Below are 25,488 nucleotides of genomic sequence, written 5' to 3'. Positions count from 1 at the left end.
TCACCGTGTTAAATGGAATAGATTTAGAACAGATCGAGCAACTCAAAAATGGGCATCCATGAAGCACTGTAGGCCGTCAGAATTGTACTCAATCACAATCTGTAACCTCATACCCTAGCTTATCCCTCACTCTACCATTACCATCAAGCTGGGAGATCAATCCAGATTCAAAAAAGAGTGCAGCACCAGGCATACCTAAAACTAAGGCGTCAACCTGGTGAAACTGCAACACAGGACTTGAGTGCCAAACAGCAGAAGCAGCATGCTATAGAGAGAGCCAAGCGGTCCCACAACCAACTTCAGTCCTACCGCATCCAGTCGTGAATGGTGGTGGACAATTAAACAACTAACTGGAGGAGAAGGTACCACAAATATCCCCACCCTCAATGATCAGGGGGTCCTGTAGCACATCAGTGCAAAAGACAAGGGTGAAGCTTTGCAACCATCTTCAGCCACAAGTGCCAAGTGGATGATACATCTGGGCCTCCTCTGGAGGTCCCCCAGCAGCACAGATGCCAGTCTTCAGCCAATGCAATTCATTCCAAGTGATATCAAGAAACGACTGAAGGCTCTAGATCCTGAAAAGGATATGGGCCCTGTCCAAATTCTAGCAATGCTGGAGGCTCTTGCTCCAGAACTAGCCACACCCCAAGCTGTTCCACTACAACTACAACATGGACATCTACTCTTAATGTGGAAAATTGTCCAAGTATGTCCTGTCCACAAAAGGAGAACCAATCCAACCCAGCCAATTAATGCTCCATCAGTCTACTCTCAATCATCAGCAAAATGACGGAAGGTGTTGTCGTCAGTGTTATCAAGCGGCACTTACTGATCAATAACCTGCTCAGTTTGGGTTCTGCCAGGGCCACTCAGCTCCTGACCTCATTACAGCCTTGGTCCAAACATGGACTAAAAAGCTGAACTCCAAGGTGGAGGTGAGAGTGACCGCCCTAACATGAAGGCAGCAATTGACCGAGTGTGGCATCAAGGAGTCCTAGCCAAACTGTTTTCAATGGGAATCAGGGGAAAACTCTGCACTGGTTGGAGCCATACCTAGCACAAAGTAAGATGATTGTGGTTGTTGGAGGTCAATCATCTCAGTTCCAAGACATCACTGCAGAAGTTCCTCATGGTTGTGTCCTAGAGCTTGAGCTGTTTCATCAATAACCTTTCCTCCATCATAAGGTCAGGAGTGGAATGTTTGCTGATGATTGCGCTTTTTTCAGCACCATTCGCGACGACTCAGGTAGTAAAACAGTTCGTGTCCATATGCAGCAAGACCTGGGCAACATTATTGCTTGAGCTCAGAAGTGGTAAGTAACATTCACACCAAACAATTAACCTCTCCAAAAAGAGAGAACCTAATCATATCCCCCTTGCCACTCAATGGCATTACCATCGCTGAATCCCCCACCATCAACATCCTGGGGATTACCACTGACCAGAAATTGAACTGGACTAGCTATTTAAATACTGTGGCTACAAGAGCAGGTCAGAGGCTTGGAATTCTGCAGTGAGTTACTCACATCCTGACTCCCCAAAGCCTGTCCATCATCTACAAAGCACAAGTCAGGAGTGTGATGAAATACTATCCACTTGCCTGGATGAGCGCAGCTTCAACAACACAAGAAGCTTTTTTTTAAATTCATTCATGGGATGTGGGCTTCGCTGGCTGGGCCAGCATTTATTGCTTATCCTTAATTGCCCTTGAGAAGGTGGTTGTGAGCTGCCTTCTTAAACTGCTGCAGTCCCTGTGGTATAGGTACGCCCACAGTGCTGTGAGAGAAGGAGTTCCAGGATTTTGACCCAGACACAGTGAAGGAATGGCGATATATTTCAAATCAGGACGGTGACTGGTTTTGGAGGAGAATTTCCTTGTGATGGTGTTCCCATGTATCTGCTGCCCTTGCCTTTCTAGATGGTAGTGGTCGTGGGTTTGAAAGATGCTGTCTAAGGAGCCTTGCTAAGTTCGGAAACCATCCAGGATGCAGCAGACCGCCTGTTTGGCATCCCATCCATCACATTAAACAGTCATTCTCTCCACCACAATAGCAGCAGCATATACCATATACAAGATGCACTGTAACAACTTATCAAGCCTCCTTCAACAGCACCGTCCAAAGCTGTAACCTCTACCACCTAGAAGTACAGGGGCAGCAGATGCATGGGAGAACCACCACCTGTAAGTTCCCTTCCAAGTCACACACCATCCTGACTTCAAGTGGCAGGAGTGAAAAGGAACGTGCTAGTAATAGGGCACAGTATCATCAGGAGATTAGATACTTCACTCTGTAAACACTACGAAGGTTGTGTTCCCTGTCCACTGCCAAGGTTAGACATCTTTTTGTCGGGGACAGAATTTGGAATGGGAGGGATAGGATCCAGTTGTTGTGGTCCAGGTAGGAATGAAAGACCTAGGTAAAATGAGGGATGAGAGTCGACCATGGGAGTTTGAGGAGCTAGGGTCCAAATTCTAAAACTGAACCTCAATGGTAATATTCTCTAGATTACTACACAAGCCATGTGCAAATTGTTATAGGGTCAACAGATCAGAGGGCTAAATGCATAGTTAAAAGAGTGTTGTGTGAGTGAGATAGGGATTTTGATTCATGGGGCACTGACATCAGTACTGAGGAAAGAGGGAGCTGTTGTGGTGCGACAGGTTCCACTTAAACCAGACTGGGGCCAGCATTCTACTGTCTAACTAGGGCTGCTGATAGTGCTTTAAACTAGAAAGGGCATGGCAGGAGTCAGATGTTGGTGAGTTCAAGTGAAGGGAAAATCCAAAAGAGAAAAGTCAAAGCCACAGAGCAATGTAGCATTTTGGGTAAGATAAGCAGATTGCGACAAGATGTTTTCAGGTAATAGTGCACTAGTGAATAAGGTTAAATCTGGAAATGATGGTAAAAAATAGTTAAAGGTCGCCTATTTGTAGTTATACTATTGGGTAGAGAATTAATCAAAAAATAAGAGGTGCTGGTAACAAAGGCAATGCAACAACCATGGAAGATCTTAATCTTCATAAAAACTGGACAAATCAAAATCAGCTAAAGTAATTTGAAGGACAAGTTCATGGAATGCATTCGAGACAGTTTCCAGAACAGTTTATCATAGACTCAAAAAGGGAAGAGGCTATTTTATATCTTGTTCTGTGTAATGAGACAGGGTTAATTTGTAATCTTAGAGTAAAGGACCTGCTGCAAAAGAGTGATCATAATGACAGAATTTAACACTGAGGCCGGAATTTTCCAGCCAAGTAGATGTCAGGCATCACGGTGGGCCGGGTGGGTGGGGGGGAGGAACAATATGGCGAGAAGGCCAAAAATCAGTTTCACGGTATCATGAAACCAGTTTGTGATCGTCCGCTCCACCCATCAATGGCGGGCCGCATCGCCCACCGTCGCACATCGGGAGCCTAATTTCAATACTTTAGTATCCCATTATAAGCCCTGCTCACTGGAATCATCCCTCCATGCTGGATCATCTAGGCACGTCAGCATGCCACAACTGTACATAAGCGACAAGCACCTGGCGCGCTGCACTTCACTTGGGACTTCGAGGTTTGTTTGCCTACCTTGCTTCGGGCAGCACTCGCGATCATCAATGCCAGGCTTTGCAGGCAGCACCACATCACTTTTGGGGAGCTCACGGGCAGGTGTCTACCTATCAAATCAGCTGTAAGGTGGATGTGGCTTTTCTACAGCTTGCTTGGGGAAGGGGGAGAAGTGACCTTAGGCAAGGGAAGAGGCTTCAAGGTGAGGGCTGCAACCTAGGGTGTGTGTGGGGGCACGTGTTGATCTGTGCAAGTGGCCTCAAGGTGGCGAGGGCTAAGGAAGCAATCTCCAGAGGAGATGAGGCCAGATAGCGAGGTGAGAGTGCGTGTGAGAGAATGAGTGGTGATGTCCCTTGAGCTGGAAGTGAGTGAGGTGCCAGTGAATGTGTGATGGCCTTGCTTGCCAGTGTGTGAGTTTAAAGTGATAAGATGGTTGCCTTACCCTGGCTGCACAGATGAAATTATTCATCCGTTTTCTGCACTGAATGGCCAACCTCTTGTGTGCAGCATTGGCACCGATCAAATCTGCCACTGCCTCCCAAGCAGAAGTGGTGAGACTGATGGGCTTCTTGCGGCCAGAGCAGAGGTACAGGGCATCATGGCAGGCCTCCACAGCATCCAGAAGGCATGCCTGGGATGTGTCACTGAATCGGAGGGCTGCACTCTTCTTGGCTTTTGGGGCCATGTCTTCACCGGAGCAGTCTTGGGGTGCAAGCAGAGAAGTGGGCGCCTGGCTGCTGTTTAAATATAGCACCCTGTATGAGAAAGTGGCGAGGTAACGGTGTGGCGGGCAAATCAGACGCTGTCCACCAGCGAGATGGCATTTTCCTGTGGCTGCATAATTAATAAGGTGGGAATGGGATGATATAGCGCGAAAAGCTGCCATTGCAGCCGGCGCATAAAACATTCTTTTTCCCACCCACTACCGCACTTAGTGCAAAACTGGGACGTTTCCGCCCTGAGTTTGAGAGAACATAAGAAATAGGAGCAGAAGTAGCCCATTCAACCCCACAAGTCTGCTCCGCCATTCAATAAGATCATGACTGATCTGATCGTGGCATTAACTCCACCTTCCTGCCCGTTTCCCATAATCCTCGACTCCCATGTGGATCAAAAATCTGCCTAACGCAGCCTTGAATATATTCAATGATCCAGCCTCCATTGAGCTCTGGGTTAGAGGTTACCAATGACCTTTTCAGATAAGAAATTCCTCCTCATCGCAGTGTTAAATGGAAGACCTCTTATTTTGAAATCATGCTCTCTAGATCCAGATTCTCCCATGAGGGGAAACATCCTCTCAGCATCTAGCTGTCAAGCCCCCTAAGAATCTTCTATGTTTCAATAAGATCACCACTTGTTCCAAACTCCAATGAGTACACAGGCCCTAGTGATCTTGTCTAATTCATATATATATCCCTCAAGTAAGGAAACCAAATCTGTACTTTACTATGAGATCATTAATTAATCCTGTCTCATTAAACATGACCCAGTCTAAAATTACTTGTGGCCTTGTTGGTTCCAGAATGTATTGTTCTAAGAAACTGTCCCAAACACATTCTGTAGCTCATCCTCAAAAATACCTTGTCAATTTAATTTGTTCAATCTATATGAAGATTAGTATCACGCACAATTATTGCAGTACTTTCTTTCAAGCCAGCATGATTTCTTGATTTACACTCTGACCTACAGTATAGCTACTGTTAGAGGGCCTATAAACTACTCTCTCACCAATGATTTGCTTCTTCTTATTTTCATTCAAACTGATTCTACAACTTGATCTTCTGAACCAAGATCATTTCTCGCTACTGCACCAATCTCATTCTTTATTAACGGAGCTATCCCATCTCTTTTTCCTTTCTTCCTGTCCTCCTGAAATGTCAAATATCTTTGAATATTCAGTTCCCAGTCTTGGTCACCTTGTAACCACATCTCTGTAATGGCCATCATACCATAGACATTTATTTTAATTTGTGTTATCAATTCATCCATTTTGTTATAGTAGTCACATAATTCTCTTAAAGGGCCTTTAATTCTGTCTGTATTGTTTTACCATTTTTTTCCCCCAACCCTGATCCTATTTGTTGCTCCATTCTTATGTTTGTATGCTCTGTTCCTTCTTGTCATTCCCTGATTATCATTACCCAGACTGCTACTCTGAACTATTAACTTGTCCTTTCCTGTAGATTTACTAACTCTCCCATCACATGAGCCTTCCTTTTTTTCTTAATTCATTCATGGGATAGGGATGGGGGCATCACTGGCTAGGCTAGCATTTATTGCCCATCCTTGGTTGCTCTTGAGAACTGAGTGGTTTGCTAGGCTGTTTCAGAGGATCAACCACATTGCTGTGGGTCTGGAGTCACATGCAGGCCAAACCTGGTAAGGATGGCAAATTTTCTTCCCTAAAGGGTTTTTACGACAACCGACAATGGTTTCATTGCCAGATTTTTTACTGAATTCAAATTTCACCATCTGCCATGGTGGGATTCGAACCTGGGTCCCCAGAGCTTTACCCTGGGTCTCTGGATTATTAGTCCAGTGACAATTCCACCGCCTCCCCTCCTGCCCATTTAAAGCCCTCTCTCCAACACTAGTCATACGATTCCCCAGAACACTGGTTCCAGTGGGGTTTGTGAAGGTCGCCCCAACGGTACAGCTCCCTCTTTCCCCAGTGTTGCTGCCAGTGCCCCATGAATTAAAACCCATTTCTCCCACACCAATCTTTGAGCCACACATTCAACTTTCTGATCTTATTTGCCCAATGTCAATTTGCTCATGGTTCAGCCAGTAATCCAGAGATTATTACCTCTATGGTTCTGCTTTTTAATTTTAGCCCCTAGCTGTTCATACGCCTTCAGTTGAAGATCTTTTTTAAATCTACCCATGTCATCATACTCATGTGGACTACAAAAACTGGATCCTTCCCCTCCAACCCCAAAGAGATGCTGCTGACCCTGGGACCAGACAGGCAACACAGCCTTCACGACATGCTTTCCGTTGCAGAGAACAGTGTCTATCCCCCTAACTGTACTGTCCCCTACTACATTTCTTTTTACTCCCCCCACCTGAATGGCTTCCTGTACCATGGTGATGTGGTTAGTTTGCTCATCCTCCCTGCAGTCTCTGTTCTCATCCATACTATCTGCAAGAACCTCAAACCTGTTGGACAATTGCATAGGCTGAGGGTCTTCCAGTGCTAGCTTTGAGTACCTGCCTCACTCCTGTCCTTGACCACAGACTAAATCTGAAATACCTAGCCTAAGGGGTGGGACTGCCTTCTGTAATAAAGTATCCAGATAACTTTCCCCCTCCTTGATGCATCACAGTGTCCGAAGCTCGGACTCCAGCTCATCAACTCTGAGCCTAAGTTCTTTGAGTTGCAGACACTAACTGCAGATGTGGTTGCTGTGGATCACACTGGTGTCCACCAGCACCCACATGCTACAACTGCAACACATCACCTGCCCTGCCATCTCTACTGCATTTTATTTAAGTAATTAGGATCTCAAGTTTAGTAGTATCACTCAGCAATTATGTGTAGTTATATTAAGTAATTTAACTAGCGACGCTATAAATGTAATAAGTTACTTGCACCTCCCTCAAACTGGTTTGAACTATTGCCCCCGTTCTTGGAGAAAAAAATAAATTTTAAAACTCACCAACCAATCATGTACCTGCTTACTTAGTTAATGTCTCTGGACTTCAGCTCTCAGATGTCACTCCCTCTCTCGCACCATTCTTTGTTCTGTAAAAGACCAGAACAATATCTCTTCCCTCCCTGAACCAACTTCCCTCACTCATCAAATTCCAAAGTTAAGTACACTTCTAGCAGTACTGTCAAGCTGGACTTCATGCTTTATTTCATGCATTAGCAAAATCTCTTGTATTTATACCAGGTAAAGTTCCAGAACTTGAGTAAGGCCCTGCTAACTACCTAATTAGCCACCCAATTAACTAACTGTGCAGCTGCTACTAGTAGGCAGCTTGCATGCCACAGGCTAACTACAATTTAAAGTTCAAATTAAATGAAATGTTAAATGCGAAGTTGACTACATTTTACAAAGGATCAATGCTTAAAATTCCCTCGCTCACCAAATTTCCGAGTTAAGCAAGTATTCTGTCTAGAGGTACTCCATTGAGAGTAACATACATAAGTACAAAACTGGAGCACTGAACTTAAAGCTGATTACACAGGTATGAAGGATGTTCAGCATAATAACTCTGAAATGGCTTAGCAAGTCATTTGGTTCAAGGGTAATTAGGGTTTGGGCAACAAATGCTAGCCTTGCCAGCGATGCCCACATCCCATGTAAGAATTTATAAAAAACACCATGTACAAGGATGTGAGCCCTCCAGATATAGTTTAACAGCAATCAGCCATCTGAAGTAAGGCACGTAATCATGTAATGTGTCCCAAAATCTAGTCGGAGAGATGGTAACACAATGGTAATGTCACTGGACCAGTAATCCACAGGCCCAGGCTAATGTTCTGAGTACAAGGGTCCAAATCCCAGCATGTGGAATTTAAACTCAATTAATAAAATCTGGAATTGAAAGCTAATTTCAGTAATGGTGACAATGAAACTATCATTGACTGTCGTCAAAACCCATCTGGTTCACTTATGTCCTTTAGAGAAGGAAATCTGCCATCCTTACCTGGTCTGACTGACATGTGACTCCAGACCCAGAGAGATGTAGTTAACTCTTAGCTGCCCTCTGAAATAGCCTACCAAGTCACTCAGTTCAAGGGCAATTAGGGATGGGCAGCAAATGCTGGTCTTGTCAGCGACACGCACATCCCATGAAAGAATAAATAAAAACACTGTTTGCAAGGAGATGAGCCCTCCAGTTATAGTTTAAAAGGAATAAACCATCTGAAGTAAGATACCAAAAGTCTAATGCAAGTTAAATTATTTTAACTTGGAAAGATTAGGCATCCGTTCTCCAAATTTAAAAGCCAGACAACACAGAGTTTGTGCTTATAATAGTATGAATAGGATTTCTCCCACATTAGTTCTTTCCCAGACTCTGGATCATTGCAGATGTGTGTAAGGAGCTCACCCTCTCTATGTCTATCATGGTATATTCAGACTAAAATTAACTTACTCAGAAGTTATTTTATAAACTGAAAAAGATAAATTAATTTACCGTATATACTTGAGTAATAGTCAATCTCATGTAAAAGTCAACTCCCGACTTCTAGCCAAAAAATCCTTAATTTTTCATGTACCTCATGTAGAAAGTCAACCCCTGACTTTCTAAGGACACTCCGCTGCAATTAAGCCCACTACTCAACTCTGTGTTCAGAGTAACACAGCAGAGGCCAAGGTTTAGAGCAGGAGTTTGAACATTTAAATAAAACACATTTCTCAAACTTAAAGGGGAAAGGATTTGCATCAAAAAAATCTTGTCATTTTCTAGAGCTGTTATGCCCAGCATAGGACTTCAACCAATATAATATGTGTACTTACCGTATGTCGCACAATGAATTATACTTACAGGGAATTTTTTTATACGCAAAGGAACAAACAAAATCAGTCCAAAAAATTTAGCTGAGAACAACTGCTGATGCTGTGACAGCAGATTAGAGTCCACTGAATGTTCTAGATCACAAGTTACAAAGCAATCAAACTCCATTCAATATTCAAATTCAAAAACTACATATTGAACAGTATAAAAAATTATTACCTATTACCTACCTACTCAAAAAAAAAGAATCGACTTAAAACAACTGTTTCCCAAGGAACTTTCTTGGCTACAAGCAATCCACGTAACTTCACTGCAGCCAGAAAGATGATTGCCCATATTTAAGATTTATTTTGTAATAGTCAGCCTAGCTGAATGGCGGAGCAGGCCCGAGGCTCCTGCTCCTATTTCCGAATACAATTATTTTAACAATGAACCTTATTTCAATGTTGACATTTGGAAAGGTGTAAGATGGATAGCGAATAAGGCTTTTAAAAATCCATCCACCCTTTATGATTGGGTTAGGGATGGCAAAACTCCAGTATTGAGAGCCCGTACTCCAGGGCTGTCTGGATCCTTCAGACTTAGAGGCAAAAATACTAGCATTCCACCATCCATGGTTAACTAAAAAAGTTAAAGACTGTATGGAAAGTGAAGAGATGGCAGATGAATTGAATGGGTATTTTGCATCTGTTTTCACTCTATAGAGGATACAAGTAACATCCCAGAAATAGCTGTAAATCAGGAAATGGAAGGCAGGGAGGAACTCTGGAAAATTACAATCATCAGAGAAGTGGTATTGAACAAATTATTGGAGCTGCGGGCTGACAAATTCCAGGGACCTGATGGACTACATCCTAGGGTCTTGAAAGAAGTGGTTAGTGAAGTACTTGATGCGTTGGTTTTAATTTTCCAAAATTCTCTAGTTTTGGGGAATGTCCCATTAGATTAGAAAATAGCACACTAACTCCATTATTCAAAAAGGGAGACAGAAAACAGGAAATTGCAGACCAGTTAGCTTAACATCTGTCATAGGGAAAATGTAGAAACTATTATTAAAGATGTTATAGCAGGGCACCTAGAAAAGTTTAAGGCAATCAGGCAGAGTCAACATGGTTTTGTGAAAGGGAAATTTTGTTTAACCAATTTATTGGAGTTCTTTGAAGGAGTCACGTGCTGCGAATAAAGGGGAACTGGTGGATGTACTGTACTTTGATTTCCAGAAGACATTTGATAAAGTGCCACATCAAACATTATTGTAGAAAATAAAAGCTCAAGGTGTAGGGGGTAATACATTGGCATGAATGGACGATTGGCTAGCTAACAGGAAACAGAAGGTAGCCATAAATGGGTCTTTTTCTGGTTGGCGGGATGTAACGAGTGGTGTGCCACAGGGATCAGTGCTGGGGCCTCAACTCCTTACAATTTACATAAAAGGGACAGATGGTATGGTTGCTAAATTTGCTGACGACATAAAGATAGGTAGGAAAGTAAATTGTGAAGAGGGTGTAAGGAGGCTACAAAGTGACATAGATAGGTTAAGTGAGTGGGCAAAGACCCAGCAAATGGATTATAATGTGAGCAAATGTGAAATTATCCATTTTGGCAGGAAGAATAAAAAGAATCAAAATATCTAAATGGTGAGATTGCAGAGGTCTGAGATTGAGAGAGATCTGGGAGTCCTAATTTTTTAAAATTCATTTTCAGGATGTGGGCGTCACTGGCTAGGCCACCATTTATTGCCCGCCCCTAATTGCCATCGAGAAGGTGGTGGTGAGCTGCCTTCACAAAACGCTAGTATGAAGGTGTACAGCAAGTAATTAGGAAAGCTAATAGAATGTTATCATTTATTGCAAGGGGAATTGAATACAAAAGTAGGGAGGTTATGCTTCAGTTGTACAGGGCACTGGTGAGACCACATCTGGAACACTGTGTACCCAGTGTTGGTCTCCTTAGTAAAGGAAAGATCTAAATGTGTCAGAAGCAGTTCAGAGAAAGTTTACTTGGCTAATACCAGGAATGGGTAGGTTGGCTAATGAGGAAAGATTGGACAGGTTAGGCTTGTATCCACTGAGTCTAGAAGAGTAAAATGTGACTTGATCAAAACATATAAGATCCTGAGGGGTCTTGACAGAGTGCATGTGGAGAGGATGTTTCCTCTTATGGGAGAATCTAGAACTAGGGGTCACGGTTTAAAAATAAGGGGTTGCTCATTTAAGACCGAGATGAGGAGGCCAGGAGTCTTTGAAACTCTCTTCCTCAAAAGGCAGTGGAAGCAGGGTGTTTTAATATTTTTAAAACAGAGCTAGATAGATTCTTACTTAACAAGGGGGTGCAAGGTTATCAGGGGTAGATGGGGGGATTACAATCAGATCAGCTATGATCTTATTGAATGGCAGAGCAGGCTCGAGGGGCCGAATGGTCTACTCCAGCTCCTATTTCACAGGTACGTATGTTTGTATGAGTCACTGGCCACTTATTCTAATGCGAATATCCCACTGGATATCAACCAAGGGAAGAAATTTTGGGTCAGCGAGTGGGAGCAGGGCCCGCTTGCCGACGCGTAAAATGACGCGCGGTGACGTCGGGGGTGCGTCCCGACGTCACCGCGCATCATTTAGATTGTTAGTTTGGCGGGCGCGCAGCCAAATTGGCTGCGCGCCCACCGAACTGTCAAAGGCCTATTAAGGCCATTGAGAAAATAATTAAAGTTGTTAAGAATGCTGCCCGTCCAACCTTAAGGTTGGCGGGCAGGCAAAGAGTCCAGGCGGCCTTCACATTTTTCAAGAAACCTCATCCATGGGCGGGATGAGGTTTCATGAAGGGTTTATCAATTAAATGAAAAATTTTGAAAGAATTCATTGACATGTCCCAGCTCATGTGACACTGTCACATGAGAGGACATGTCTTAAAATATTTTCTTTTCTTCATTTAGATTTTCAAACCTTAAACTAATCCCCGAGGCACCTCTGTGGATCGGGTTCGCACCCGCCCCCGCACAACCGCCCCCCAACAGGGGGAAATTTCTGCCCCAAGTATTGAAAGACCATATTCTATTGTCTTCACTTATGGAGGATGTGGGAGGTGATGGCGTAGTGGTATTGTCGCTGGACTAATAATCCAGAAACCCAGGACAATGTTCTGGGAACCCAGGTGCAAACCCCACCATGGCAGATGGTGAATAAAACTCTAATGAAACCATTGTTGATTATTGTAAAAACCTATCTGGTTCACTAATGTCCTTTAGGGAAGGAAATCTGATGTCCTACCTGGTGTGGCCTACATGTGACTCCAGACCCACAGCAATGTGGTTCACTTTAAATACCCTCGGAAATAGCCTATCAAGCCACTCAGTTGTAACAAACCGCTACAGGTCACAAAAAAGGAATGAAAGCGGACAAAACACCTGGCATCAACCTAGACACTGGAAACGACAACAGCAATCACAGCCCTGTCGACCCTGCAAAGTCCTCCTTACTAACATCTGGGGGCTAGTGCCAAAATTGGGAGAACTGTCTCACAGACTAGTCAAGCAAATGCCTGACACAGTCCTCCACAAGGAATCTTACCTTACAGATAATGTCCCAGAAACCACCATCACCATCCCTGGGTATGTCCTGTCCCATCGGCAGGACAGACCCAGCAGAGGTGGCGGCACAGTGGTATAAAGTCGGGAGGGAGCTGTCCTGAGAGTCCTCAACATCGACTCGTCTCATGGCATCAGGTCAAACATGGGTAAGGAAACTTCCTGCTGATTACCATGTACTGCCCTCCCTCAGCTGATGAATCAGTGATCCTCCATTTTGAACATCACTTGAAGGAAGCACTGAGGGTGGCAAGAGTGCAGAATGTACTCTGGGTGGGGGACTTCAATGTCCATCACCAAGAGTGGCTCGGTAGCAGCACTACTGATCGAGCTGGCTGAGTCCTAAATTACATAGCTGATAGACTGGGTCTGTGGCAGGTGGTGAGGGAACCAACAAGAGGGGAAAACATACTTGAACTCATCCTCACCAAACTGCCTGCCGCAGATGCATCTGTCCATGACAGTATCAGCAGGAGTGACCACCTCACAGTCATTGTGGAGACAAAGTCCCGCCTTCACATTGAGGATACCCTCCAACATGTTGTGTGGCACTACCAACGTGCTAAATGGGATTTCGAACAGATCTAGCAGCTCAGGACTGGGCATCCATGAGGCGCTGTGGGCCATCAGCAGCAGCACAACTGTACTCAAACACAATCTGTAACCTCATGGCCTGGCATATCCCCGCTCTACCATTACCGTCAAACCGGGGGATCAACCCTGGTTCAATGGAGAGTGCAGGAGGGCATGCCAGGAGCAGCACCAGGCATACCTAAAAATGAGGTGTCAACCTGGTGAAGCTATAACACAGGATTATTTGCATGCCAGACAGCATAAGCAGCAAATGATAGACAGATCTAAGCGATCCCACAACCAATGATAAACAGATCTAAGCACATTCAGTCATGAATAGTGGTGGACAATTAAACAGCTCACTGGAGGAGGAGGCTCCACAAATATCCCCATCCTCAACGATGGAGGAATCCTACACAGCAGTGCAAAAGATAAGGCTGAAGCATTCGCAACAATCTTCAGCCAGAAGTGCTGAGTGGATGGTCTATCTCGGCCTCCTCCGGAGGTCCCCAGCATCACAGGCGTCAGTCCTCAGCCAATTCAATTCACTCCACATGATATCAAGAAACGGCTGAATGCACTGGATACTGCAAAGGCTATGGGCCCTGACAATATTCCGGCAGTAGTACTAAAGACTTGTGCTCCAGAACTTGCCGCACCCCTAGCCAAGTTGTTCCAGTTCAGCTACAACACTGGCATTTACCCAGCTACGTGGAAAATTGCCCAGGTATGTCCTGTACACAAAAAGCAGGACAAATCCAACCTGGCCAATCAGTCTGCTCTCGATCATCAGTAAAGTAATAGAAGGGGTCAACAACAGTGCTATCAAGCAGCACTTGCTTAGCAATAACCTGCTCACTGATGCCCAGTTTGGGTTCCACCAAGGCAACTCAGCTCCTGACCTCATTACAGCCTTGGTTCAAACATGGATAAAAGAGCTGAACTCCCGAGGTGAGGTGAGAGTGACTGCCCTTGACATCAAGGCAGCATTTGACCAAGTGTGGCATCAAGGAGCCCTAGCAAAACTGGAGTCAATGGGAATCAGGGGGAAAACTCTCCGCTGGTTGGAGTCATACCTAGCACAAAGGAAGATGGTTGAAGTTGTTGGAGGTCAGTCATCTCAGCTCCAGGACATCACTGCAGGAGTTCCTCAGGGTAGTGTCCTCAGCCCAACCATCTTCAGCTGCTTCATCAATGACCTTCCTTCCATCATGAGGTCAGAAGTGGGGATGTTCGCTGATGATTGCACAATGTTCAGCACCATTCGCGACTCCTCAGATACTGAAGCAGTCCATGTCCAAATGCAGCAAGACCTGGACAATATCCAGGCTTGGGCTGACATGTGGCAAGTAACATTCGCACCACACAAGTGTCAGGCAATGACCATCTCCAAAAAGAGAGAATCCAACCATCGCCCCTTGATGTTCAATGGCATTACCATCACTGAATCCCCCACTATCAACATCCTGGGGGTTACCATTGACCAGAAACTGAACTGGACTCACTGTAGAAATAATGTGGCTACAACAGTAGGTCAGAGGCTAGGAATCGTGCGACGAGTGACTCACCTCCTGACTCCCCAAAGCCTGCCCACCATCTACAAGGCACAAGTCAGGAATGTGATGGAATATTCCCCACTTGTCTGGATGAGTGCAGCTCCCACAACACTCAAGAAGCTGGTCACTGTCCAGGACAAAGAAGTTCACTTGATTGGCACCACATTCACAAACATTCACTCCCTTCACCACCGACGCACAATAACAGCAGTGTGTACCGCCTACAAGATGCACTGCAAGAATTCACCAAGGCCCCTTGGACAGCACCTTCCAAATCCACGGCCACTACCACCTAGAAGGACAAGGGCAGCAGATAGATGGAAACACCATCACTTGGATCTTCCCCTCCAAGTCACTCACCATCCTGACTTAGAAATATATCGCTGTTCCTTCACTGTTGCTGGATCAAAATTCTGGAACTCTCTCTCTAACAGCACAGTGGGTGTACCTACACCACAGGGGCTGCTATGGTTCAAGAAGGCAGCTCACCACCATCTTCTCAAGGGCAACCAGGAATGGGCAATAAGTGCTGGCACAGCCAACAAAGCGCACCTCCCGTGAATGAATAAAAAAAAGGCTGTCTGGATAAGAGGGGGGGATTGCGGCCACTAATCCAAAGGTTCAGTTCATGCAGTGTAGTCGTGGGCCAATAAAGTTGTTGTGGAAGTAAAAAAGGTCAGAACCAAGATAAACCCACATTAGTTTCATCAAAAATACCTATGTGAGAGAAGCTTCTGTGTTACAAATTCGACATAGGGTTAATATCAGCTTTGAAGAAAAGTGTAACAACAACTTACATTTATATAGCGCTTTTTGAACAACAGAAAACATGTCAAGGTGCTTCACAGGATTGCGGTGAAACAGAGTTGGGCACCGAGCTACACAAGATGATATTAGGCCAAAAGTGTCGTCAAAGAGGTAGGTTTCAAACAGCATCTTAAAGGAGGAACGAGTGCTCGCTTCGGCAGCACATATACTAAAATTGGAACGATACAGAGAAGATTAGCATGGCCCCTGCGCAAGGATGACACGCAAATTCGTGAAACGTTCCACATTAGAGGTGTCAGCTGTGGCTCAGTTCATAGCACCCTGGCGTTTGAATCAGAGGGTTGTGGGTTCATGTCCCACTCCCGGAAACCAAGAACTGTGATTGTACTTGAAAGAGTTGCAGTCTGTGACTGTTGATAACTCGAAAGAATTTTTAAAGGAGGAACGAGAGGGAAAATGCAGAGATATTTAGTGAGGGAATTCTGAAGCTTAGGGCCTACAGCTGAAGGCGCAGCTGCCAATGGTAGAGAGATTAAAATCAGGAATGTTCAAGAGGCCAGAATTAGAGGAGTGCAGATATACAGAGGGTTGTAGGTCTGGAGGTGATTGCAGAGATAGAGAGGAGCAAGGCCATGAAGGAATTTGCAAACAAGAATCAGAATGTTAAAACCGAGGCTGTGCTTGACTGGGTGCTAACGCAGATCAGAGTGCAGAGAGCAGATGGGCCAGTAGAATTTGGTGCAAGTTAGGACATGATCAGCAGTATTTTGAATGATCCAAGCACTCAGAGAATTTCAGCAGCAGATAAACAAGCAAAGATGCAATCGCTGAGGTGGAAATAGGCAGTCTTAGTGATGGTCCAGATGTCTGATAGGAAGCTCACCTTGGGGTCAAATATAACTGAAAGGTTGCAAAAAGTCTGATTCAGCCTAGTCAGGATGTCAGAAAAGCAATCAGACAATTTAGAAATAGAAAAGGATTCAGGAAAGGGTGAAGTGAGGTATAGCTGGGTATCAGCAGTGTCCATGTGGGAACCGACACTGGTCAGTATTTGGCTGAAGTAACTCTTATAATGGTACAAGTCCTTTCGTTTCTCTCCAATCCTTTTTCTAGGGGCTGGATGTACACAACAGAGGTCAAGAGAAAACTGCCCATTCTTCTCTACCTTCTTCTTCGACCATATCCAACCAAAGCATTTAAACTCAGATCAAGAATTCTGTAATGAAGAGAATCACACCTCCATTGTCTATTTCTACTGTGCTTTCTGATGGTGTTCCGATGCATTGAGTGGAGAAGAAAAAGCATAAAAATATACTGCAACCATTCAAAATACTAATGTTATTAAAATTAGCAACTTTTGGGCCTGAGCATTATTTTTCTTCATTGGTGGATGTAAGTATTGTAGACAAGGTCAGCATTTATTACCCATCCTCAATTGCCCTCCAAAAGATGGTGGTGAGTCATCTTCTTGAACTACTGCAGTTCATGCAACATTGGTACGTCCGCAGTGCTGGCTGACAGCTTAAAAATGGACTGCTTTTACTTATGATAATTAATCTGCAACATACATTGAAGAATCTAACAACATAAATTGCTGAAGTACTGCGAGATTGTGCGTTGGAGGTGGCCACATTTGTAACTATCCTTTAACGCCATCCTGAATTTGAGCAATTTACCACCCCTTTGTATTATGAATACGTCAGTACATTGTCACTCAACCCTTTATGGGCTACACATCAGAGAAAGCCAGGTTTGGAAACAGCAAGAGGCATAATCCATTGCACTGATAACACAAATGGTGGAATTATGAGGAATGACCTCATGACAATATAGTATTCGACATGAGAATAAGAGTTGGCTGGGGTTGGAATTATTAGATTGTAATACAATTGCAAATAACATAAACTGTGAGGCAACACACTTAAGGAATGACATGAAGGCTTTAGAGAGGGTGCAAAAAAGATTGGAGAAGCTAAGGTTGTTCTCCTTAGAGCAGGTTAAGAGGAGATTTGATAGAGATGTCCAAAATCACGAGGGGTCTGGCCAGAATGGACAGAGAGAAACAGTTTTCATTGGTGACAGGGTCAAGAACCAGAGGACGCCAATTAAGGCGACTGGCAAAAGACCAACAATGACAAGAGGAAAACACTTTTTCATACACAGCAAGTGGTCAGGGTGCACTGCCTAAAAGTGTGGTGAGGCAGATTCAATCAAGGTTGTCAAAAGTGAATTGGATAATTATGTGAAAAGAAAAAAATGTGCAGTGCTATGGGGAAAGGGGAGGGAAGTGGGACTGACTGAATTGCTCTTGCAGACAGCTTGCAAAGACGTGATGGGTCAAATGGCCTCCTTCTATGTTGCAACCATTCCAACAAAGCATGAGTGATTTATCAGAGTTTCTACATTTTCTAACAATATTTTAAGTGTCATCTTCTGCTGAACTAATATCAAATAATTTGTTAAGTCTTCTTGTTGACATCACAAATAGTTAATCTTATTATGTTCTTATAATACCTTGTGTACCAGTGTTCACCCATTTACATCAAGCAAATAAGATGCTTTAAAATAAAGTGGTAAAGGTGGTAAAATAAAAAGATCTTTATGAGATTAAATGTATTCAAACTGAATTGTCACCCTGGTGAATCTGCTGCATCATTTTTAATTCAAATGAAACACTGAATTCTTATAAATACTTGCCTTTACGTCTAATCATTCCAGAAAGTAAAAAAAAATGACTTTACATATCCTTGTTGTTAGCCATTTCCACATATTTAAAAGGTTAATAAATTCCAATTAATTCTAGCAAAATTTATTGTGCCGAGAGAATATTGGAAAGTTTCGCTCATCAGTGATAGATCTAATAATTATCTCACTAAATTTTAGCAGCACACAGATCTAGAATACAGTCCTAATATTAAGCTGTTGATACAAATTACTGATTTCTAAATATATGAAAATATTAACATAATAGATCTCACCAATTTATCTCTCTGCAGAAACTAAAGATACACATGGTTGCCTATCAGCAACTGGAGGGAAAGAAGGAGCAGGTGAAATAATCAACATGTTTGCACCTACTAACTGACCTGCTAACTGAGAACTGCCCATTCACATTTACAACCCACTTCAGAGCTGGCACAAAGATAATGGATTCAAAATCAAATGCCCAGTTTACTATTAAATTAAATAAAAAAGATCAAAGCAGAACAGAAGTTAAATGCAGTCGAGTTGATCCCATGAGCAGAAATTGGCTATCAGCAATTCTACAAATTAAATTGCTGAAAAATAACTTCTATATTTTTCTCCCTATCTCAGTACTTTTTTGGAATACTCCTGCTTCAATATTGGGACTCAAAAGCTTACAGTGTAGTGACAAACTGAGAAAACTGAACACTTAGCATTATGCACACGGGATCTGCGATGGGCCCCCGGGAGTCCACAATGCCACTTGATTTTGCTGCACCAGATTTTTGTATACTTCTATGGTTATTGACTTACCAGCATGTTATTTCCATTGCTGCATCTATAAAATATTACATCTTGTATATGCTCACACATCCTCTTAAGTCACCCTTAATTGCTGCCTCCATAATGTGGATGAATTAACCACGCAAATAGATGTAAACAGGGATAACATAGTCAGGATTACGGAGACATGGCTGCAGGGTGACCAGGGATGGGAACTGAACATCCAGGGGTATTCAATATTTAGGAAGGACAGACAAAAAGGAAAAGGCGGTGGAGTTGCATTGCTGGTTAAAGAGGAAATTAACGCAATAGTGAGGAAAGATATTAGCTCCGACAATGCGGAATCTGTATGAGTAGAGCTGAGAAACACTAAGGGGCCAAAAACGTTAGTGGGGGTTGTATATAGACCCCCAAACTGCCGTAGCGATGTTGGGAATGGCATTAAACAGGAAATTAGAGACACATGTAATAAAGGAACATCCGTAATTATGGGTGACTTCAATATGCATATAGATTGGGCAAATCAAATTAGTAACAATACCGTAGAGGAGAAATTCCTGGAGTGTATACGGGACGTTTTTCTGGACCACTTCGTTGATGAACCAACGAGAGAACAGGCCATCCTCGACTGGGTATTGTGTAATGAGAAAGGAATAATTGGAAATCTAGTTGTGCGAGGCCCCTTGGGGATGAGCGACCATAATATGATAAAATTCTTCATCAAGATGGAGAGTGATGTAGTTGATTCTGAGACTTTGGTCCTGAATCTTAATAAAGGAAACTATGATGGTATGAGGTGCGAGTTGGCTATGATGGATTGGGAAACGTTACTTAAAGGGATGATGGTGGATAGGCAATGGCAAACATTCAAAGAGTGCAGGGTGAACTGCAACAATTGTTTATTCCTGTCTGGCGCAAAAGTAAAACAGGAAAGGTGGCCAAACCATGGCTTACAAGGGAAATTAGAGATAGTATTAGATCCAAGGAAGAGGCATACAAATTGGCCAGAAAAAACAACAGACCTGAGGATTGGGAGCAGTTTAGAATTCAGCAAAGGAGGACCAAGGGATTGATTAAGAAGGGGAAAATAGAGTACGAGAGTAAGCTTGCAGGGAACATAAAAACTGACTGTAAAAGTTTCTATAGGTATGTGAAGAGAAAAAGATTGGTGAGGACAAATACAGGTCCCTTGCAGTCAGAAACAGGGGGATTTATAATGGGGAACAAAGAAATGGCTGACCAACTAAATACATACTTTGGTTCTGTCTTCACAAAGGAGGACACTAATAACATGCCAGAAATGTTGGGGAACACAGGGTTTAGTGAGAGGGAGGAACTGAAAGAAATCAGTATTAGTTGGGAAATGGAAAAATTGATGGGATTGAAGGCCAATAAATCCCCGGGGCCTGATAATCTACATCCCAGAGTACTTAAGGAAGTGACCCTAGAAATAGTGGATGCATTGGTGGTCATCTTCTGAGATTCTATAGACTCTGGAACAGTTCCTACAGATTGGAGGGTAGCTAATGTAACCCCACTATTTAAAAAGGGAGGCAGAGAGAAAACAGGGAATTATAGACCAGTCAGCCTGATGTTGGTAATGGGGAAAATTCTAGAGTCCATTATAAAAGATTTAATAGCTGAGCATGTGAAAAACAGTGGCAGAATCGGACAGAGTCAGCATGGATTTATGAAAGGGAAATCATGCTTGACAAACCTACTGGAGTTTTTCGAGGATGTAACTAGTAGAGTTGATGAGGGGGAGCCAGTGGATGTGGTTTATTTGGACTTTCAGAAGGCTTTCGACAAAGTCCCATATAAGAGATTGGCATGTAAAATTAAAGCGCATGGGATTGGGGGTAATGTATTGAGATGGATAGGAAACTGGTTGGCAGACAGGAAACAAAGAGTAGGAATAAACGGGTCTTTTTCCGAATGGCAGGCAGTGACTAGTGGAGTACCGCAGGGATTGGTGCTGGGACCCCAGTTATTCACAATATATATATATTCATGATTTAGATGAGGGAATTAAATGTAATATCTCCAAATTTGCAGATGACACAAAGCTGGGTGGGAGGGTGAGCTGTGAGGAGGATGCAGAGAGGCTTCAGTGTGATTTGGACAAGCTGAGTGAGTGGGCAAAATGCATGGCAGATGCAGTATAATGTGGATAAATGTGAGCATTTAAATATAAGATAAATTGGTAGAAAAAACAGGACGGCAGATTATTTTCTGAATGGCTATAAATTGAGAGAGGGGAATGTACAACCAGACCTGGGTGTCCTTGTACACCAGTCGCTGAAGGTAAGCATGCAGGTGCAGCAGGTGGTAAAGAAGGCAAATGGCGTGTTGGCCTTCATAGCCAGAGGATTCGAGAACAGGAACAGGGATGTCTTGCTGCAATTGTACAGGGCCTTGATGAGACCGCCCCTGGAATATTGTGTGCAGTTTTGGTCTCCTTATCTGAGGAAGGATGTACTTGCTATAGAGGGAGCGCAGCGAAGGTTTACCCGACTGATTCCTGGGATGGCGGGACTGACATATGAGGAGAGATTGAGTCGATTAGGATTATATTAGCTGGAGTTCGGAAGAATGAGGGGGTATCTCATAGAAACCTTTAAAATTTTAACAGGACTAGACAGGGTAGATGCAGGAAGGATGTTCCCGATGGTGGGGGAGTCCAGAACCAGGGGTCACAGTCTGAGGATATGGGGTAGACCATTTAGGACTGAGATGAGGAGAAATTTCTTCACCCAGAGAGTGGTGAGCCTGTGGAATTCGTTACCACAGAAAGTAGTTGAGACCAAAACATTGTATGTTTTCAAGAAGGAGTTAGATATCGCTCTTGGGGCGAAAGGGATAAAAGGGTATGTGGAGAAAGCGGGAGCAGGCTATTGAGTTGGATGATCAGCCATAATCATAATGAATGGCGGAGCATGCTCGAAGGGCCGAATGGCCTACTCCTGCTCCTAGTTTCTATGTTATACTTATCTACCAAAAAGAGTTCCCCATTTACATCTCCAAGAAAAGGCCTGTGTTGTTTGCTTGAGGCTTACTAATATTGCCCAATGTTAGGTTAATTTTGATGCTGTGAATGTTCTACAGAATTCCTTCCATTATTTGAGAAGGAAACCCCTCAGAAACCCTTCTTATATACATTGGCATGCCCTTACCACTGTCAAGATCAGGACCTCACCCAGAACAAGAACTTATATATCAATTCTTTGGGTAACTAGTGGTTTTTCTTAAGAAAACAGTCCAGGATATTATAATCATTACTTATGTCTTTGGGTTCCAATTCTTTGCCTATTAATGGAACATTTGACTAATAGTACTCACTTGCGTGCCTGACTTCATTTTAATTGAACTTTTATTGAAATCACATTTGCTCCACCCCCATCCTCATTTTTTGACAAACTATATTTTGGTTTGGTTTCACTAAACAACACATCTAATCTCAGAACTATTTTTAAGGGTTGGTATATGCTAAGCTGATGTATACAGGGACTTTGATCATTGACAAGAACACACAGAAGCCATAAAAGACCCATTAAAAGTACGAGATAAAAACAAGTGAGGTAGGCAATCATCACTTCTCCACCCAGAAAAACTCCATAGCTCCCCACCTCCCAAACATGGCATCCAGCTGAATCCAGGGTTTTTGGCTTCATTACTCTATTCAGAAGAGTATTCTACGTGCAGATCTCAGTGTGTTAAGAATTTCCTGAGACAGGTCCAAAATTTGCCATCTATCCTGTTTTATGGATGAAAGGTCAGGTTATGAAATCCTTCTTTATAACCCAGTCATCTGAACTGGGAATTACTTTCGTCCACTGTCCTTTATGATCTGAAATACTCTCCCTTCTCTCAGCTAGCATCTGAACTCCTACTTTTCTGTTCCATTAGCAAAATTACCAACAATACACTTACTTTTATCCCAGCAATAATATATCAATCGGGAAATGTTTCCATTTAGACATTAATATGTAGTTTTGTGGGATAAGAAAGAATGTTGCCAATATAACACAAATTGGACAGTATCTAGCTGAAAATTTCACGCAAAATTAGTTGATAGCAGCTAATACATTCAATAATAGAAAACAGGCCACAATCACAACATGCAGAAAGATTTGCATTTATATTGCACCTTGGCACACTTTCAAAATGCTTCACAATGATTTAATTTGAAGCGCAGTGACGGAATATGAAATTAAGTGCAGAAGGTAAATGTGTAGAATCCTGCTGTACAAAACTAGCAATTAGATGAATAATCAATTATTCTGTTTTTATTAATGCTGCTTCAGAGAAGAAGGCTGGCCAGGACAACAGGAAACTCCCTACACCTCATCAAATAGTGGGATCTTTTGAACTGTTGAATGAAGGAAACAGTTCTTGGTTAAATGTCAAATTAAAAGCATGGCATCTTGAACAAAATAGCATTCCCTCATTTTAAGCTCATGAACTTAGGCCCCTGGTATGTAGTTTGATCTCACTGAACTGACGTTCCAGTACAAAGAATAAAACTTTCGTAAGCATATGAATCAAATATAACTAAGTAGACAATAATACGCTTTGATGTCTCAATCTAAAATTCTGGCAATGAGCATTTTTAACATACTTATCAATAGCATCCTTCAATTTTCAAGGCAACAGAGTCTATTAAAACACAGAATTAGACACTAATTTTAAAATTAACAAAACACGCAGAACATATTTTCAATTATCCTGTGATCCTGCCACAAGGCACTACAACTAACATGACTGACAAGTAGCCATATCTAATCCCAACCAGTAGATGTAGGAAAATCAAGGATAGACTATCTAGTTTCCTTTTATCCCATTTCATGGTAGAAATAAACCAATATGAATGATCATGATTAATGTATACACGTACAGATTAAAACACTACAAGTTTTAGCTATGATGATTGCTATCCTCTAATGCCTTTCAAGGATAAAAATCCTTTAGTACTTTTAACATTTCAGTAGACAATAGCATGGTGCTGTGACATTGTTACTAATTCTCCACATAGAAGTGAACTGTCAGCCACATTACTATCATCAGCTGCGAAATATTCTATTTTTAAAAAATCCTCTCTTCTGCAAAAAGATCTACATAAATTAAATACTAAATTTTGAAGGTGGGGCATAGGATGATTTTTCATGAAGATACTGACTATCCTTCAAAACATTGAGAAGCAGATGTAGCTCTAGCACTGAAAGGGAGCAGCTTTAAGCACAGTAGATTTCAGTACCAGGGTGTGTCACGTCATGTAACCTCACCTCACATGGGTGCAGTGTACTGAAAAGAAAGTGACACTGCTTATCTTAATAGCCATGCAAGGATCTACAATTAACCCTTGCCCTTTGGACAATCCAGTAAATGCTCATGTCAGGTATTGCACCTACTGCAAAAATTCACAATCAGAACGAGGTGATATATTTGTCAACTGTATGGGAAATAATAAATCGATTTTTAGATATATTTGTCGACTGAATGGTAAATAATCGATTGCTTTTGAATTTGCAATTCTCACCGGCAGCAACCGATAATCTTGCATTATAATTTTCAAAATATGACAACATTAATCTACGAACGGTGGGTCCTTAAGTAGGGAAATTATAAGGTTTCATGAACAGCCCCGATTGCACTGCAATGGATATAACGTGGTGAGTGACACTTCCAAACCAGCTCTGCAGCGTTCCCCATTTGATTTATGACGGTTTTGCAATCATGCCCCACAGCTTTCCAAGGCGAGTTTTATTTACTAATGAAGCACTATCAGCTCGAATGATTCAAAAACATAAATATGCGTTTCTAAAAGACACACAAAGCGCCCTGTCATCTCTCTGATATAATCCGATCAGCTCAAACCTGTCACTCTGACTAAAACCAGTCTATGCGGGGGTGAGGGGGTTAATCAGAGTCTACATGCAGACACCCTTGCCCCCTATATAGCAACACCACCCGACCCCCAGATCATAATAACGCGGCCCTTCCAACTGTCCCAGAAAAGCCCTACCGCTCTCCGCTTTCCTCCCAAATGTTATTGAAAACGAGCAGCGGCTGATCGCGCTGACGACTGCACGGTTTCACACAAGTCACCGCATGCGGAACCGTGTGTCCACCCTTTCGCTGTCGCTGTGGTAACGACCAACGGCTCGGCCTCAGCGTCCGCTCCGACTCCACACTGAGTGGCTTCAGGCGTTGAACGGTCACTGCCGCTTCCCCTGCTCCGCCATTGGTTGTCACAGTACCGATTGTTGCTACGGCACAATGGGCCGTCCCATCCCCACACGCACAGGGAGACGCTGATTGTGACATCAACGCGTTCCCCTCGCCTGTCACAGCACCACCAACACAACCTCGACGCATGCGTGTTTCCCTCCCCTTCACCCGCCACCATTCCAGGTGTGAGGAACATAGGAATAGTAGGCCATTCGGCCCCTCGAACCTACTCCGCCATTCAATTAGATCGTGCCTGATCTTCTACCTCAACACAATTTTTCTGTGCA

General features: G+C 43.1%; 1 protein-coding gene and 1 non-coding gene across 8 annotated transcripts in view; one reads left to right on the top strand and one right to left on the bottom strand.

Moving 5' to 3' along the window:
- The window catches only part of LOC144685847 (putative E3 ubiquitin-protein ligase HERC1), a 429,767-nt gene extending 404,530 nt beyond the window's left edge, over positions 1-25,237 (bottom strand). For 6 of the 7 annotated variants that reach the window (XM_078550801.1, XM_078550834.1, XM_078550807.1 and 3 more), the window contains exon 1: positions 24,996-25,236. The gene's annotated coding sequence lies outside the window, so the exon portion shown is untranslated. Of the gene's footprint in view, positions 1-24,995 lie in introns of all 7 variants that reach the window. The other variant, XR_013577800.1, reaches the window with a different exon arrangement.
- Positions 15,690-15,796, top strand: LOC144689042 (U6 spliceosomal RNA). Its single transcript, XR_013578550.1, has one exon. It is a non-coding gene; the product is annotated as a U6 spliceosomal RNA (small nuclear RNA).
- Positions 25,238-25,488: the final 251 nt, after the last annotated feature.

This window comes from Cetorhinus maximus, chromosome 1 (genome assembly GCF_964194155.1).
Source record: "Cetorhinus maximus chromosome 1, sCetMax3.hap1.1, whole genome shotgun sequence".
In the NCBI taxonomy this organism is placed as follows: Eukaryota; Metazoa; Chordata; class Chondrichthyes; order Lamniformes; family Cetorhinidae; genus Cetorhinus; species Cetorhinus maximus.
Note: the sequence above shows the minus strand (reverse complement) of the source record. Positions and strands in the feature narration are given on the sequence as shown.